General features: G+C 39.5%; 1 pseudogene; it reads left to right on the plus strand.

Annotated features, from left to right (window-relative positions):
- Nucleotides 1–338: 338 nt before the first annotated feature.
- On the plus strand, nucleotides 339–705 carry LOC137758835 (large ribosomal subunit protein eL33 pseudogene; annotated as a pseudogene).
- Nucleotides 706–12,196: the final 11,491 nt, after the last annotated feature.

Here is a 12,196-nt window from a genome sequence, read left to right on the forward strand (position 1 = left end):
TTTGGAGGGTGCTAGTGAACTGATTCATTAAACTTGAAAACTGGTAACTAGAGCAAAGAAGTAATCATTACTCCTGTATTTCCTATACACACTACTTCAGAGTAACCAATACTTGACAAGCAAACTTTCTCTTTATAGAATTACACACGGAAAGAAGGAACAATAGAATTAGAATATCAGCATCTTGCAATCTCTAATGAATTCATCTAGTCAATGAAAATCAGTGGCTGCTAACATCACAAAGAACACAACTGGACTTTCTGTACCACCTGATAGAAGTACACACAACACTACTCACAAAATTGTCCTGGAGCTCAGTCATCTTGGAACCGGTGGAGGCCTGCTGGGAACAGGACTTCTAAAACAACAAATATGTCTGGAAGGCTGTGGTCCAAGGCCATTTTTGCTGGCTATACGTGGGGTCTATGGAACCAGAGGGAACACACAGCTCTCTTGAAAATTGAAGGTGTATATGCTCGAGATGAAACTGAATTCTATCTAGGCAAGAGATGTGCTAATGTGTACAAAGCAAAGAACAACACAGTAACTCCTGGTGGAAAACCTAACAAAACCAGAGTAATCTGAGGAAAGATAACTCATGTTCATGGAAACACTGGCATGGTTTGTGCCAAATTCCGAAGCAACCTTCCTGCTAAGGCCATTGGACACAGAATCCACGTGATGCTGTACCCTTCAAGGACTTAAACTTATTGAAAGTAAATAAATAAAAGTGTGGATCTGTTCTCTTGTAAAAAACTAAAAAAAAATTGTCTTGGAAATTAAAAATCCAATGTCAATCAGGTTAATCATTAGATCCAATTTACAAGAAACTTAAAGGACAGAGGAACATGTTAAATGACAAGACTAGGATGCAAAATCCAGTGGACAATGGAAACTATGGGAAATACAACCCAATTTCTTCAACAACAACAAGAAGATTTATGGGTGTATTAATCAAGGTTCTCCAGAGAAACAGAACCAATAGTATAGATAGATAGGTAGATAGATAGATCAATCTAGAGAAGAGTGAATTATTATAAGAAATTGGCTCACATGATTATGGTGACTGACAAGTCCTAAGATCTGCAGTCAGCAAGCTGGAGACCCAGGAGAGGTGATGGTGTACTTCTGTACCAAAGGCCAGCAGTTTCTAGACCCAAGAGAAGCTGAAGCTTCAGTTCGAACCCAAAGGCAAGGGGAAAAAATGATAATCCAGCTTAAAGGCAGCCAGTAGGTGGAATTCTCCCTTATTCAGGAGAGGGTCAGCCTTTTGTGCTATTCAGACCATCAACTGATTGTGTAAGGCCCAACCCCATTAGGGAGAGCAAGCTGCTTTACACAGTCTACTTATTTAAATGTTAAACTCATCCCTCCCCCCCAAAAAACCACCAAAAACAAAAACAAACACACTCTCACAGAAACAACTAGAATAATATTTGACTAAATATCTGGGAAATAACATTTGACCAAATATCTGGCCCAGTCAAGTTGACGTGTAAAAATATCTATCACAATGGGATAAGTTTGGATTAAAAGAGACTAACTAAAGAGACATTCAGCAATGAATGGAACATATTTGGATTCTAATCCTGACCAAGAAAAACTGTATGATTTTTTTTTTAAGTAATATGATAAATAAAATGTGAACACTGGTTATTTGATGATGTAAATGAATTCTTCTAAAAACTTTTTAGGTGGGAGAATGATATTGTTAAGTTTTTAAAAAGAGTCCTACACCCCTGTTGATACATATTCAAATATTTACAGATAAAATTCTATGACATCTGGGATTTGCTTTAAAATAATAAAATAATCTGGGATGGTGGAAGTGGGAGCTATAGATATTAGCCTTGTGTTGATAAATATTGAAGCTAGGTGATAGGTATGTGGAAATTCATTATATTATTTTCTCTAATTTTGTAAATACTTGAAATTTTCCACATAAAATTTTTTTCTTTGTAAAAGCTTTATTTTCTAAGACACATGAAATATTTAAAATAAATTGCTTCAAATCAGATTGTGTTTAATTGTTATTGATCTCTCTGTTCTATCTAAATAGTCAACTCTGGACTTCCCTGGTGGCGCAGTGGTTAAGAGTCCACCTGCCAATGCAGGGGACACAGGTTCAAGCCCTGGTCGGGGAAGATCCCACATGCCACGGAGCAACTAAGCCCGTGAGCCACAACTACTGAGCCTGCACTCTAGAGGCCGTAAGCCACAACTACTGAGCCCATGTGCCACAACTACTGAAGCCCGCGTGCCTAGAGCCCATGCTCTGCAACAAGAGAAGCCACCACAATGAGAAGCCCGCACACTGCAACGAAGAGTAGCCCCCGCTCGCTGCAACTAAAGAAAAGCCCACGTGCAGCAATGAAGACCCAGTGCAGCCAAAAATAAATAAATAAATAAATTTTAAAATAAATAAATAAATAAATAGTCAACTCAGAGCCTGCCCTTCAGATGTTTATCAAAGTACACATTTCTCCTGAAACTCCACAGCACATAAACGTTTTTTAAAAAAGAAAGTCATTATTTTTCAATCTCTCATAAAATAATTAAAGTGAAAATCAGTGGATGTTAAAAAAAATGGGTAAATGGTTGATAGGAAGCTTTATAATGAAGAGATCAATCTTTCAGTGTTGGAACCCACTTATCAATGTTGTCCATCAAAGTGGGATAATTGAACATTATGCACATCCTGATATGATGGATTGTGAAGTACATAGTACCACCTATGAAGTATTCTTGCCAAAAACACCTTTTCAAGGGGTTAGATCTAACTTCCAACATACAGGACATTTAGAAGCTAAAGAAACAAGTTAAACCACACCATGAAGAAGCATCCATCCAAAACCTTTTGTTGAACATCCCACAGCACAACTCACCAGTTTCTTCAACCAATCAGTGGCATAAATGAGTGGGGGAGAGTGGGGAGGGACATTATTCTGGATTAAAAATATTTGAGAGACATAACACCCAAATGCAATATGTGGCCATTGCTTGGGTACAAATTAACTGTAAAAAAAATATTTTGTAGACAATCAGAGAAATTTAAATAAGAAATGGGTATTAGATTACATTAAGGAATTATTTTTTTGTTAGTTATTTAAGAAAAATCATTATTTTTAAGGTGGATATTGGATTATTTAGGGGTGAAGTGATATGATGCCTGAGTTTTGCTTTAAAATATTCTAGCCAAAAAAAAAGTGCTAGTTGAAAAAAGACTGTTAAAACTGAGTAAAGAGTACACTGCAATGTTTTTTCTATTTCTGTATAATCTTGGAAATTTCCATAATAAAAAACAAACTGAAACATTAAGTGCCATTCTCCATAAGTTGGAATTGGTTTATTAAGTTTGAGCCCAAATTGTAGTTTTCTCTTAATAGATCCAAGGATCATGATGGACTTCTGTCCTCCGCTTTTCTTGTAGTTGACACCTCGAGTTAACACACTCTAGCAGACTTCAGGTTTTATGATTACTCCTTCCAGAACTAGCCTAGAGATCTAGACACAACAACTGAGGTATTAAGTGGACAATTTGTTTTTCTTTGAACTTCCAGACAGAATTTTCTCTCCTCATCTTCTATGCTGATGACTCCCAAATTCATATTTCTAACCCAGAACTCTCTGGTAGTTTTAAAACATGTCTATCAATTCTTGGATAATCCTTCCATCAAAGATGGAGCCTAATTCCCCTTGGCTTAAAAATGGCCCGGCCTTATGAGTTTCTTCTAACAAATAGAATGTGTGTAATAGGATATGTTGGCAGTGATGCTGCGTGACTTCTGACGTTAAGTTAGAGGAGGTGATATACTTCCTCCTGGTTCTCTCTCTCAAGATGCATGCTTTAGAGCCCTGAACCACCACATGAATATTCTGGTACCCTGAAGCTGCCTGGAGAGACGATGAACAGAGATCACATGGAGACAGAGACAGGTGCCCAAGGTGCTTCAGCTGTTCCAGACCCAGAATGTTCCCAACCCAACATCAGGCATGTGAGTAAAGAGTCTTCCAAATGACACCAGTCCCAGCCATCCTTTGACTGCAGCCTCGTGAGATGCCCAAGCCAGAACCCTTCAATCACGTCACTTCAAATTTCTGACCCACGAAAACAATGAAAAACTATAAATTACTACTATTGTATAAAGCCACTGAGTTTTGGGGGTGATTTAGTACATTGAGTAACAGATATTCAGAACATCCTCTGACTTCCACACAGACATCGCCCGAAAGAATTCAGGACATAACACCCCAAAATATGCCACTTTGGCATGTTGATTATTTTGAACTGAAGGCACTTGAAAAACAACAGATGCAGGAAGGGCTCTCTGACCTCCCTTTTTCTACTGGAAAACATACCATAAAATCTCCCATGAAAAAAGTACCCTCCCTGTAGCAGGAAGAAAAGAACATCCTTATCACCAGAAACTGGGAATTGACACTGAATTGCATCTGTACAAACTTACTAAAATAATCCTTGTCTTTCACTAGTTTCCCCCATGTATCTCCTAGTCACTTCCCTACAATTTACTGCCCCTAGTCTTATCAATTCTTCACAAATTTATTGTCTCTTTCTCTAAAGGGTATATAAGCTTTTTGCTCTGGTCACTTCTTTGGGCCTTCATTTTCTTGTGAAGATTTCCATGTACACGTAAAATTCTAATAAAACGTGTATACTTTTCTCCTGTTAACCTGTCTCATGTCAGTTTAGTTCTTAGGCCCAGCTGGAGACTCTAAGAGAACAGAGGAGAAATTTTTTCTCCCATCTCTCCAGTCCTATTGGTTTATAGTTTTCTCCTCTTGCTAAGTAGCTCATTATCTTCATATAAAATCCACTTCCCATCCCCAGAAACTTAGCTTCATGTTTGATTTTCATTTGGTACCTAGAAGAGTCCTTCCCTCAATCTTCTAAATTTATTAATCTGCGTTGTTTTTCCTGTAATTCTTATTTGGTAGCATCCTAGGCATTTGTGAAGTATTTAAAAAAAAATTCCCAAGTGCAGCCAGGACAGACAACATATGAAAGAGACTGATTCTTACTCTTGTATGCAAACTTGGAATGCAGATCCGAGTGTTTCATGAAAATAATTATCTCTGATGAAAGTAGAAGAACCATTAAACTCTGACATTAGTTGTTAATGAAAGCAACAATTTATTTTCCTTGAAAGAAAATTAAAAGAATTAGACTCACAACCATTTAGGAATCTAAGTAGTAAAGATAACAGTCAGTTCAAAAGCTAGGATGAAGGTCTGAATGGCCAATGGTCTGTAAGAAATCCAGTTTTAAAGACTGATAGAGGCCTGGATTAGAAATATCTGCACCCGGACTTCCCTGGTGGCTCAGTGGTTAAAAATCTGCCTGCCAATGCAGGGAACACAGGTTTAATCCCTGGTCCGGGAAGATCCCACATGCTGTGGAGCAGCTAAGCCCGTGCACCACAACTACTGAGCCCATGTGCCACAACTACTGAAGCCTGGGCACCTAGAGCCTGTGCTCTGCAGTAAGAGAAGCCACTTCAATGAGAAGCCCGTGCACCACAACGAAGAGTAGCCCCTGCTCACCACAACTAGAGAAAGCCCGTGCGCAGCAACGAAGACACAACACAGCCAAAAAAAAAAATGTATATATATGTGTGTGTATATATATATATATATATATATATATATATATATATATATATATATATATCTACACCCAAAGCAATGTTTCTGCATATACTCCTCACCTGCTCATTCCTACCAAGAAATAAATGGATACATTTTCTTTGGACTTTATTTCTCTTGGCCTTGAGCTGCACTTGGGATGGAAAGAGTGGGAGGAGCTAAGAGAATCTTTGTCCAAGTAAAGGAAAGAGGGAGGAGCAGAAGAGGGTAAGAAGGACTTGGAATGCCCAAGACAGGAGGAAATGGAGAGAGAAGGACACACATGTTAAGGGGGGTTGCGTCCTGGATGAGGTCACATGGAATTTCCTTTGGGGGGCTTCCGTCAGCATACCTCTAGCTCAGAAGGAAGAGCTGTCTGTCTTGTCTTGAGAGGAATGTTTGGTCACAAATGTAAATAAATAGAAAAATGCCATTGTAGTGTAACATCTAAATATGCAGCTTTATACACCTCCAGGTTAGGATGTGTTAAACCAAAGAATAAATCTCTGAGAAGTAAATACAATAATTGGTGTTTGTGAAGAAAGTAGGAGAGGGAAAGAGGGGGCAAAGGGAAAGGAGGGAGAAAGAGAGAGAGAGAGAGAGGGAGAGGGAGAAAGTAATCCTTCAGAAATTCTACCAAAAAACAAAAAAGAAAGAAAGAAAGACCAGGTTCAATGTCATCTGTAGTGCAACATATTGGAACATAAAATAAATCAGTATCTCAGTCCCTAGATATTTTAACACAATGAATAACTCACCTAAGGCAATGCATATTTAATAGAAAAGGCCCAAACTGGAGCACCACAGTAATTTAGAACGAACATAAACAGCTTCTGATATTAGGTTCATTGAGTGTGATGTGTTTTGGGAAAACAGCTCTCTCCGTTTTTGACAAATACCACATCTGAGATGACATCTGAATAATTAATATATTTAGCCTCCATAATACATTTTCAGAAGGAATGTGTTACCCTGGATACAAATTTTCAAATAGCAAACAGCACTTCTTGTCATCACCTATTTAGCCAGCTGTGCTGCTGTGCAGGCAAAAGCAAACACGTAACAGATGTTCCTAGAACTTAAAGCATGAGGCAATTTCAAACATTGCTAGCTACACTGGTTAGGGATGAAAGGTGTCTGCACTGGAAAACAGATTAGTTTATCCATTAAGAGTAGTAGATAATGGAATAAAATCCACCACCTACTAGTTATGTGATCTTGAGCTAACTTAACTTCCCAAGCCTCAGTCTTCTCATCTATAAAATGAGAAATTATCTGTATGAATAGTATGTACTTCCTAGGAGTACATACTATTAATAACACATATACCTGGCACAGGGTAAATGTTCAATAGATGTTACCTACTTATTATTGCACTTTTTTAATATAAATTTATTTACTTTGGGCTGCGTTTGGTCTTCATTGCTGCGTGCAGGCTTTCTCTAGTTGCGGCAAGTGGGGGCTACCCTTCATTGTGGTGCATGTGTTTCTCATTGCAGTGGCTTCTCTTGTTGTGGAGCACGGGCTGTAGACGCACCGGCCTCAGTAGTTGCGGCATGTGGGCTCAGTAGTTGGGGCGCACGGGCTTAGTTGCTCCGCGGCATGTGGGATCTTCCTGGACCAGGGCTCGAACCCGTGTCCCCTACATTGGCAGGCGGATTCTTAACCACTGCGCCACCAGAGAAGTCCTATTATTGCACTTTTTGAATTGCGTATGTAAGAGCTTTAGACAGGAAGGAAATGATGTGAAGAAAGCAAGCTGGTTTGGTACAGTTGTTCTACAGAGCTGCTGCTTGGTGGAAGAAGAAGAAGAAGGAAAAGGAGGAGGAGAAGGAGAAGAAGAAGGAGGAGGAGAAGAAGAGGAAGAAGAAGAAGGGGGAGGAGGAAGAGGCGAGGGAAAGGGGGAGGAGGAGAAGAAGAAGGGGAAGAAGAAAAAGGAGGAGGAGGAGGGGAGGGGGAGGGGGAGGAGTGTGAGTGAAGTTCAACTTTTATCCTCTACATATGGAATTTCTGTGCAAAATTTCAATTAAAAAATAAATACTGCTATTTTAAAATAATTTAAAATAAGTGATAGTGGGTAGAGCCTTTGATTGCAATTCTATACATTATATATCTATGATCAAACTCTTATAAAACTTGGGATAAAAGGACTTACATAATATGACAAATGGTATCTATAAAAAAATCTACAGCAACTATATACTTAACAGTAAAATGTTCAAAGATTTCCCTCTGAGATAAGAATGAGAAAGGGATGTCTGCTCTCCACTCAATCTTGTACTAGTCAGTGCAGTAAAGCCAGGAAAAAGAAATAAAAGTTATAAAGATTGGAAATGAAACAATATGTGTGATTAATTTCAAATATCATTTTAAACATAAAAATTCAATATAGTCCATAGATAAATTAGATTTAATAAAATTTCATTAAAATTGAGGGTACAAAATCAATATACAAAACTCAATTCTATTTCTATACCCTAGCAACAAATAGAAAATAAGTTTTTAAAAAGACATAATTTTCTACACTTTCAAAAATATCAAATATGTGGTAGTAAATCAAGCAAATGAAATGTTACTGAGATAAATTTTTAAAAAGCAAAATAAACAAAGGGATATAACATGTTCTTAGATTAGAAGACTCAAAGTTGAAAGGATGTCAATTCTTCCTAAACTGACTTCCAGTTCAACGTAATCTCAACCAAAATCTCACAGGAATTTTGTGACTTGAGAAGGTAATACTAAAATTTACATGAAAATGCAAATGGCTAAGAATAGTCAAAAACCATTGAAGAAGAAGAAGATAGGAGCACTTGCTTTACTGATATCAAGACTTCTTATAGTAACAAAGACAGTAAGTTATCACTACAAGAATAGAGAAATACAGAGTCCAGAAAGAGACCCATATGCTTTTGGACACTTGCTTTCTGTAAAAGGTGGCCCTGCAGAGAAGCAGAGGAAAGACAGTATTTTCAATGATGGGTACCCTGTTAGGAAAAAACAAAACTTGACTGCTACTTCACACAATAATACAAAAATTAATTCCAGATAGATTTTGGTTCTAAATGTAAAAGGCAAAAAGGTAAAGTTTCTAGACAGTACCTGAGGAGATTATAACTTTGGGCAGGGAAATGTTTCCTAAACAGAACATTTAAAAGCATTATCCATTAAGGAAAAGTTTGATAAATTGGACTAAATAAACGATTGTCAAAAGATACCATTAAGAGAGTGAAAATGGGGCTTCCCTGGTGGCGCAGTGGTTGAGAATCTGCCTGCCAATGCAGGGGACACAGGTTCGATCCCTGGTCCAGGAAGATCCCACATGTCACGGCAGCAACGAAGCCCAGGGGCTGCAACTACTAAGCCTGCGCTCTAGAGCCCGTGAGCCACAACTACCAGGCCCGCATGCCACAACTACTGAAGCCTGTGCGCCTAGAGCCCATGTTCTGCAATAAGAGAAGCCACCGCAATGAGAAGCCCGTGCACCGCAACAAAGAGTAGCTCCCGCTCGCTGCAACTAGAGAAAGCCCACGCACGGCACCAAAGACCCAACACAGCCATAAATAAATAAATAAATAAGTTAAAAAAAAAAAAAGCTAAGCATGCACAGAATCCTATGACCCAGTAATTCCACTCCTAGATATATGTCTAACAGAAATTAATCAAGAGTCATGTACTAGAATGTTTATAGCAACATATTTATGATATCTGAAAACTGGAAATAACATAATGCCCATCAACAATGGAATATATAAATAAAGTGTGGTATGTACATACTGTGGAATACTACACAGAAATAGCTACATGAAGCAATATGAATGAATCTATTTTTTTAAATTTACTTATTTATTTATTTATTTTTGGCTGCATTGGATCTTCATTGCTGCACATGGGCTTCTACTCTTTGTTGCAGTGCATGGGCTTCTCATTGCGGTGGCTTCTCTTGTTGTGGAGCACGGGCTCTAAAGCATGCAGGCTTCAGTAGTTGTGGCACGCGGGCTCAGTAGTTGTGGCTCGCAGGCTCTAGAGCACGGGCTCAGCAGTTATGGCGCACGGGCTTAGGTGCTCCGCAGCATGTGGGATATTCCCAGACCAGGGCTCGAACCCGTGTCCCCTGCATTGGCAAGCGGATTCTTAACCCCTGCATCATGAGGGAAGTCCATGAATGAATCTTACAGACATAATGAACAAGAAAAGTCAGACATTGATTACATACTGCATGATTCTGTTTACATAAATGTCAATGAAAAATTAATCAGTTGATCTAAGAAAAAAATGGAAAATTTTATTCGAGCCAAATTTGAGGATTATTATCTGGGAAGAGCATCTCAGAAAGCTCTGAGAACTGTTCTGTCTGTTAGAAGTCAAGACACAGTTATATAACTGTCTTGAGACAGAGGGCTGTACATCAAATGATGTATTATTGACAGTTTACATCATCCATATCTAAGCACCGTTGTGGTGGGTCATGTGACCCCTTACAAGATCAAGAAGGAATGTTATCTTTTAAGGAGTTGTCTTGTTGGTGCCAGGAGAATGTTGCTGTTTATGGTTGAGCAGGTATTCCTGCTGATGGCGGAGGTCTGGTTGATGCATAATGCAGACACACCATGCACAGTGGGGGAAGTGAGGAGGCCAAAGGGCAGAGAAGAATTTTTATGCTTAAATTTTTCTTGTCTTGCCATAAAATATGAAATTGATTTCACATAAAGTTTAAATAGGCATAGGTAAACTGTGGTGTTAAAGTCAAGAGATTACTTTGGGGGATACAGGAGGGAGTACTGATTGGGAAGGAGTATGAGAGGGGCTTCTAGGGTGTTAGCAATACTCACTGTTTTGTTTTTTTTTTTTTTTGGCTGCACCATGTGGCTTGCGGGATCTTAGTTCCTGGACCAGGGATCAAACCCAGGCCCTCGGTAGTGAAAGCACAGAGTCCTAACCACTGGACTGCCAGGGAATTCCCTATTTTCATTTTTAAAAGTTAAAAATAAAAAAAAGTGGGGCTTCCCTGGTGGCGCAGTGGTTAAGAATCCGCCTGCCAATGCAGGGGACACGGGTTCGAGCCCTGGTCCAGGAAGATCCCACGTGCTGCGGAGCAACTAAGTCCATGCGCCACAACTACTGAGCCTGTGCGCCTAGTGCCCGTGCTCTGCAACAAGAGAAGCCACCGCAATGAGAAGCCTGTGCACTGCAACAAAGAGTAGCCCCCGCTCACCGCAACTAGAGAAAGCCCGTGCGCAGCAACGAAGACCCAATGCAGCCAAAAATAAATAAATTAAATAAATAAATTTAAATAAATAAATAATTTAAAAGTCAAGTAGCTCAATTGTGAAAAGGCATAGAGAGCTAAGAGTAGTAGGAGAGACTTGAACGTGTGTAAATGTGGAGGAGGCAGCCCTCTTTGCGTGGTGAGCAGCACCTCAGTCTCATAAATGCTGCTGGAAGGGAAACTGCAGACACAGGCTGAAGATAGCACAGGAGAGAAAGAACAATGAGTGAACTAAGAAAACCACTTCTCTTTAGAGACACATTGTTCTCATAGTTTCCCTCCCAGGGCCTATGTAAGAAACCACCTCCAGCAGTTGAAATAAGCAACTCTTTTACATTAACATGTAACCCTATCGTTCTAGAGTTGGATGTACCATTAGAAGTCACACGTTCTAAGTCCTCAACCAGATGCATAAAAAGACTGACAGCAGTTGAACTGTTAGCATTCCACACCCTTCAACTGGACTATGGAGTAAATCTACCATGTAAGTTAAGAGTCAGATTGCGAGGCTGGGGAGGAGATTTCGGTCTCCTGAAATCTCACATCTCAGTTTGGCTTAGGCCTGAATTGTTTCACTTTGAAGGAGATAATTTTGCCTCGAGCTTTAGGCCATGTAAGAGTGGAGAATCTTAAATCCTCAGAAGTTGTTCTGAGGAGGGCGGGTCACCTAGGGTAGGGTGACCAACTGTCTTGGTTTGCAGAGGACTGAGGGGATGTTAGGACAGTCCCTCTAGATGGGACTGGAATCATCTAAAGGCTCACGGATTACATGTCTGGTGGTTAATGCTGACTATTGTCTGGGAGTTTAGCTGGAGTTATCAACTGGAATACCTTCACATGAACTCTCCATGTGGCTGCTGGGGTATCCTCACAGCATGACAGCTGTGTTCCAAGACCAAGCGTCCCAAGAGAACCAAGCAGAGTTGTGTCATCTTTTATGGTCTAGCTTCAGAAGTCGCATCACATCACCCAGTCGCTCAAATTCAAGGGGAAGAAAGGAAATTCACTCTCTCAGATCCTTCTCACAGTCTTCCACATCTAATAAGTCCATTTCTAGCCTGTGGGTTCTACAGGGTGTTTTTTTTCCCTTTGATTTTTAAACATAGACTGGAATTCCTAAATGATGGCAAAGAGTGAGAGCAATGTGGCTTGCAAGGTCATCTGTTCACAGTTCAGGTATACTTTATTTACTTATTTATTTAAAAGAATTTTATTTTATTTTATTTTATTTCATTTCGTTTCATTTCATTTTGGCTGTGTCAGGTCTTGGTTGTGGCAGGCGGGATC

The sequence above is a fragment of the Eschrichtius robustus genome, chromosome 2 (assembly GCF_028021215.1).
Source record: "Eschrichtius robustus isolate mEscRob2 chromosome 2, mEscRob2.pri, whole genome shotgun sequence".
Classification (NCBI taxonomy): Eukaryota; Metazoa; Chordata; class Mammalia; order Artiodactyla; family Eschrichtiidae; genus Eschrichtius; species Eschrichtius robustus.